Source organism: Schistocerca serialis, chromosome 4 (assembly GCF_023864345.2).
Source record: "Schistocerca serialis cubense isolate TAMUIC-IGC-003099 chromosome 4, iqSchSeri2.2, whole genome shotgun sequence".
NCBI lineage: Eukaryota > Metazoa > Arthropoda > Insecta > Orthoptera > Acrididae > Schistocerca > Schistocerca serialis.
Window position 1 is genome coordinate 184,749,777 of NC_064641.1, and position 7,491 is coordinate 184,757,267.

The following is a 7,491-nucleotide window of genomic DNA, read 5'->3' on the forward strand; positions in this document are numbered from 1 at the left end:
CTGCGCGGTATGGGATTCTTATCAGGTAGGATTGATGGAGGATATCGAAAAAGCGAAAGAAGGGCAGCTCGTTTCGTGTTATCGCGCAATAGGGGTGAGTGTGTCACTGATATGATACGCGAGTTGGGATGGCAATCACTGAAACAAAGGCAGTTTTCTTTGCGGCGAGATCTATTTACAAAATTTCAATCACCAGCTTTCTCTTCTGAATGCGAAAACATTTTGTTGACACCCACCTACGTAGGGATAAATGATCATCATAATAAAATAAGAGAAATCAGAGCTCGAACGGAAAGATTTAAGAGTTCCTTTTTCCCACGCTCCATTCGAGAGTGGAATGGTAGAGAAGTAGTATGAAAATGGTTCGATGAACCCTCTGCCAGGCACTTAAATGTGAATTGCTGAGTAGCCATGTAGATGTAGATGCCACGTAGATGTAGAACTATTTCAGACGAATTTCTCAATTCTAGACTGCACGTTTAAATGCTTGCAATCTCTCGACAGCACGCGACAAAGTTAAGACCTTTAGTGGATATCTTTTAGAGTATATATTGATTTCCCGTCGGCCCTGCACAGGTCCGAGCTTTCACTAAGTGTGGTGGACAAGCAGACTAGTATGACGTCACAAGTTCGTTGTAGGACCCGTATGTCTCGTAGGCCTCGTCCCCAGTGCATATGACGTGTGTCATATTTGCTTCCAGATGAGCATTGCTGAATCACATGTAGCATAAATCCGTAGACATGTTCAGCACAATCTAGAAGAGTTCAGCAATAGAAGATGGATCACTATCGAACTACAACAGCATGAGACAGTGCTACCTCGTCATAATACCAGATCAGACGCATGTGACTTCACCTCATAAAACGATTTCATAAGACTTCTGACACGTTATCATATACAGAATGATAGTAGGTGGAAACCCGAATTATAGAAAAGGGAAATATTCTGTAACAAGTGGAACATACGCCGGACAGACAGATTAGACTGCCCAAGAAGTGGCCTATTTATAGCGGAAAGCAAAAGCATTATGTCTAGCGAGGTCTACAATAAATCCGAATACGAACTCATACCGGCAAGAGTAACCGGATACGTTAATAACCGGATGTTGCTGCCGTCCATCAGATTCTGACACATCGAAACTATCTGTAACTGCCAATAAACGTGGAGCACCCAGAAGGGGAGGAGGAAACGAAATGAAACTTCACGGGTCAAGAGGGTATGTGATATTATTTCAATGGTTAAAAAATCAAGTCAAATTGATAAATAACTTGGCCGTATCAACCACCTTATATGTGTGATGTTGCACCGCCTCTGAGCTGAATGCATGCATTGATTCGGCTGGGAAAAGCGACATAAAGCCGTTGCATCCTCTACTGTGGCAAGCCAGCCCACAACTGTTCTCCTTGATATCCTGGATACTGGCACGGGGGGAGTTGACGTCTGAAGCTGTGTCACATTTGTGCATCCAGGAATATATCTGGGGATCTTGATGGCCAAGGGACTACCTCAACACCACGCAGACATGTGCCAGGTGTGGAATGAACGTTATCCTGTTGAAAAATGGCACTAGGTTGGTTGGTTGGTTTGGGGCAGGACACCAGTCCCATCAGATTAGGGAAGGATAGGGAAAGAAGCGGGCCGTGCACTTTCAAAGGAACCATCCCGGAATTAGCCTGAAGCGATTTAAGGAAGTCATGGAAAACCTAAATCAAGACGGCCGGATGTGGGTTTGAACCGTCGTTGCCGGCCTCTGTGGCCAAGAGGTTCTAGGAGCTTCAGTCTGGAACCGCGCTGCTGCTATGGTCGCAGGTTCGAATCCTGCCTCAGGCATGGGCGTGTGTGATGTTCTTAGATTAATTAGGCTTCAGTAGTTCTAAGTCTAGGGGACTGATGACCTCAGATGTTAAGTCCCATAGTGCTTAGAGCCATTTGAACCATTTTTGAACCGTCGTCCTCCAGAATGTGCGTCCAATGTGCTAACCACTGCGCCACCTCGCTCCGTGGCAATACGATACTGCCGCATTTGTTGAAACACCTGAGGACGCAAGATGTCCTTGACGTACTGTCATGCTTTCAGGGTTCCCTTACTCACTACCAGCCAATTAACTGAAGTCATACCTGATGGCTCTCCATACCACGACGCCAGGATTGACATCCCTGTGCCTCTCCATAGCATTAGAAGATGGTCCCTCTCCCCAGATCGCCTCCATACTCGCTGACGATGATCACCCAGATAGTGCACAACAATTATTTGTCGCTGAACATAATGGGGCGTCATTCGGTAGCAGTCCATGTTTCCCGGCCACGGCGCCACTCCAAACGTGGGTGTTTGTGTTATGGTGTTAACAGCAACCTATGCAAGGGACGGTAATACCCCAGTCCGGCTGCTACTAGTCTCCAACCAACGATTACGGATGACACAGAATGTTGCAGGGAGTCTAAAACTTGTTCACGGATTGAAGCCATGTACGTGAATGGCTTACGATGTTCTTGATGCACTACATGGCGATCCTCTTGTGTGGTGGTCAGACATAGTCTACCAGAACCCTGTCGACGAGTGTACTGCCCTCACGTTTCCATGCAGTCCAAAATCTGGCCACTATCGCATCCGAATGCCCAACAAATCTGGAGACTGCAAATTCGACCAGCTGTCTAAATGGAGACCCAGAATCGGGCCGCTTTCAAATTCTGTCAGCTGCTGACGATGCTGTGGCACACGAGTACTCGGCATCTACGTGTCCCTCACGGTGATCAATCAGCATATGACTCTGTTCACGCCTCTTACTTACCCTATCAGTCCTGGTAACAACAATAAGCATGATCAGCACTAATGTACTCTGGTAGCCGTTCTACCTAATACAGAGAACTGCAACTCCAATAATTTATTGTACATACCCACCGATAGTGGATACACGCACGAACTTACACTGACATCCGACCACGTCTTCTGGGTTTTTATTGTCAGGCAGTGTTTATCCGATAGCAGTAAATAAACCGATCATATGGTCGTAGTAGATGGTGACAATAATTCGTCAAATAGCGACGGGAGAAAATATTCACACCCTATCGGCGATGAGGATAAAAAGTCTTGCGACGTAATACTGCATATATTTCTGCAACTGTACACCACAAGCCACCGTATGGTTTGTGGAGAAGGGTATACAAGGTGATTCCGTGATGATGCTACAGGCTTTCAGGGATGATGGAGAAGGGTACATTTATCAGTTTGAGCTGAGAAACTCTGGTCCGAAAACGACCGAGTTGAAAGTTAATAAGCGAAAATCATTGTCATACCTCTGACTGTTGAACTCTGCTACTGCAAGCTCTTTGGTTTCAAGACTACTACAGGAGGTAGAGTGGACACAAATAAGAAAAAATCGTCTAGTAAGTATGGGCTCCAAACTGCGTGCCTTAGGGGCTATGAGCACTTATTTATTAGAAGCGAAGTGTTTCACTGCGCCAAAGATGAACGAGTGCTCACAGCTTTTAATGTTTGCACTTCACAGCCCATGTTTACTGAACATTTTTTTCTTGTCTTCGTCCGTACTACTCCCTGTCAAAACACGAAAAGCAAAGAGCTTGCAGCCGAAGATTTCCAGTGCCAGAGATATTAAAACGATTTTCGCTTCTAACATTCGACTCGGTTGTTCCTACACCAGAGCCACTTATCTCAAAATGATACATTTACCCATCTTCATTATCCCTGAAAGTTTGTGCAACATCATGACAGAATCATCCTGCATAATGCACCAGCCTCATTACCACGTTTCTTGTTTCATTCAAGAATCGTCTGACTTTACTAACACAAATAAAATACTTTCTGCATCAGTTACTTGTTTATTTTACCACCACGCGTTTCGATGGTTCGCAGCATCATCTTCAGCTGGGGAATTGTCTATTTAAATGGCTGGTGTTGGTGAAGGGTACAAACGTCTTTTCATAGTCACAGACCAAGGGCAGTGTAGGTTATTTTGCGTCTTTTTGCTAATGATAACAACTGTTTATTTAGAAAGGCACTTTCGAGGTTAAAAAAATATGAATTTCTGACAGTGAACTGTACTTACAGGGACGGTAGAGTTGTAAAAGGTCTGCATACTGTTGCTTGGTGTATGTCCTCTCCACTGCACATTAAATTTACACTGTCATTTCAAAGATGATGTTCATGTTACTGGTCTGATTGTTTACATTGGATACAGAGATAAAAGATTAAATGGATTCAACAAAAATATGTTTTTCTTTTTTAAGTATGTGAATAGGCTGCGCCAGAATACTGACATGCGCACAACTCAGTTATTGTAGTAAGTAGTTATTGTCCACGCTGATGGGCAGTACCCAGCTACCGTCATAGTCTTGTACCGGGTGATCAAAAAGTCAGTATAAATTTGAAAACTTAATAAACCACGGAATAATGTAGATAGAGAGGTAAAAATTGACACACATGCTTGGAATGACATGGGGTTTTATTAGAACCAAAAAAAAGAAAGTATTGCTAGACGCGTGAAAGATCTCTTGCGCGCGTCGTTTGGTGATGATCGTGTGCTCAGCCGCCACTTTCGTCATGCTTGGCCTCTCAGGTCCCCAGACCTCAGTCCATGCGATTATTGGCTTTGGGATTACCTGAAGTTGCAAGCGTATCATGATCGACCGACATCTCTAGGGATGCTGAAAGACAACATCCGACGCCAATGCCTCACCATAACTCTGGACATGCTTTACAGTGCTATTCACAACATTATTCCTCGACTACAGCTGTTGTTGAGGAATGATGGTGGACATATTGAGCATTTCCTGTAAAGAACATCATCTTTGCTTTGTCTTACTTTGTTATGCTAATTATTGCTATTCTGATCAAATGAAGCGCCATCTGTCGGACATTTTTCGAACTTTGGTATTTTTTTGGTTCTAATAAAACCCCATGTCATTCCAAGAATGTGTGTCAATTTGTACCTCTCTATCTACATTATTCCGAGATTTATTCAGTTTTCAAATTTATACTGACTTTTTGATCACACGGTACATAGACTAAACTGCTGTGAATAAAACACTGTCTTATCTAACTCTTCACTTCGATCAAGAGCTTAACTACACACAAAGCATGTCCGCTCCTACATCAACCCAGACTATTTTTCCTGTACCTCATGGTATTATGTTCTGCGAGTCGAGTCCAAGAGATCTATAACACAGTTTAGTCGGCATCCCCTGCAAGTGAGATATGCCATGCGTCTGTTCAGTTCTTTCAGCAGCAGAACCGAGATGGAACAACGCCCCATCCCCCTTCGCTAAGTTCTGTTGTAGCTCGAATTTGGTGTGATATTCAGTTAGAAAATCTAGTCCAATTATTACATTGTGAATTAAGTCTAGCTAGGGGGAACATGCACACCAATCCAGATATTTTTGCTCCCACTTTATATCTCAACACTGCCGAACCGACCGAGTGAATAACAATATTCTTACCCACACGACTCAATTTGCAATGAGGTGTATTCAAATTCTTTTTGTTAAGTGTGCCCAGACTGGCTTTGGATACCTGTGATGCCATATCCAACAAAAATTTGCACACTCTTCGTCCTATAAAGTAGGCTAAACAATAGTCTCCAATTGTTTCCACACAGGGGTGCCTTTTGCTAACATTGATTGGGATTGCTGCGCAGTGGCTGCAACATTCCCTCTTTTAATAAACGTTTGGGTGCGAGATCTACCCTGCGAGTCATAATCTGAATGTTATACGTATTAATATTTATCTTTCTTATGATATCCGCAAAACTATACATATACGCCTGTTCATTACCCCATTAAGTTGTTCTCCATAGTGTCCAGATGTGCTCTTTCTTCTATAACGTTCCACTAGCCCTTCCTACAAATCATGGAAGGACTCAACATATTACAATATTTCGTGACATATCATGTACCATCCAGCGGCTCCTAAATAAAATTCTTCCCCAGATTTACATGAGAATGGAGTCACTAATTAGACAATGAGAGGTGGGATAGGTTTTTGCTCTTTCATTTTGCTTGTCTATTACTCTCAGAAGCGTAAAATATACCCCACACAACAAAAAGAAACACAGGAAATTACCACAGAGGCCCATACTGAATAAAACTGAAACTCGGCAGTTACTTGCACATTTTCACAGAACGCCACTGCTGTACTGCCACTGTCATCGTCACTATTCCAAGCCTCCACCAGCTCTTTTGATGTTGTTGTTGTTGTTGTGGTCTTCAGTCCCGAGACTGGCTTGATGCAGCTCTCCATGCTACTCTATCCTGTGCAAGCTTCTTCATCTCCCAGTACCTACTGCAGCCTACATCCTTCTGAATCTGCTTAGTGTATTCATCTCTTGGTCTCCCTCTAGATTTTTACCCTCCATGCTGCCCTCCAGTACTAAATTGGTGATCCCTTGATCCCTCAGAACATGTCCTACCAGCCGATCCCTTCTACTAGTCAAGTTGTGTCACAAACTCCTCTTCTCCCCAATTCTATTCAATACCTCCTCATTAGTTATATGATCTACCCATCTAATCTTCAGCATTCTTCTGTAGCACCACATTTCGAAAGCTTCTATTCTCTTCCTGTCCAAACTATTTATCGTCCATGACTTCCATACATGGCTACACTCCATATCCTACTGAATGTAGCGCCACAAATTGGAAGGAACGCAGTTGGTGGCTCATCACGTGAATGTTCAAAATTTTCTCGTTCGTCTTCTTCAGAAACGCTTTCCTTGCCATTGCCAGTCTACATTTTATATCCTCTCTACTTCGACCATCACCTGACTTAATTCGACTACATTCCATTATCCTCGTTTTGCTTTTGTTGATGTTCATCTTATATCCTCCTTTCAAGACACTGTCCATTCCGTTCAACTGCTCTTCCAAGTCATTTGCTGTTTCTGACAGAATTGCAATGTCATCAGCGAACCTCAAAGTTTTTATTTCTTCTGCATGGATTTTAATGCCTACTCCGAACTTTTCTTTTGTTTCCTTTACTGCTTGCTCAATATACAGATTGAATAACATCGGGGAGAGACTACAACCCTGTCTCACTCCCTTCACAACCACTGCTTCCCTTTCATGTCCCTCGACTCTTATAACTGCCATCTGGTTTCTGTACAAATTGTAAATAGCCTTTCGCTCCCTGTATTTTATCCCTGACACCTTCAGAATTTGAAAGAGAGTATTCCAGTCAACATTGTCAAAAGCTTTCTCTAAGTCTACAAATGCTAGAAACGTAGGTTTGCCTTTATTAATCTTTATTCTATGATAAGACGTAGGGTCAGTATTGCCTCACGTGTTCCAACATTTCTACGGAATCCAAACTGATCTTCCCCGAGGTCGGCTTCTACCAGTTTTTCCATTCGTCTGCAAAGAATTCGCATTAGTATTTTGCAGCTGTGACTTGTTAAACTAATAGTTTGGTAATTTTCACATCTGTCAACACCTGCTTTCTTTGGGATTGGAATTATTATATTCTCCTTGAAGTCTGAGGGTAT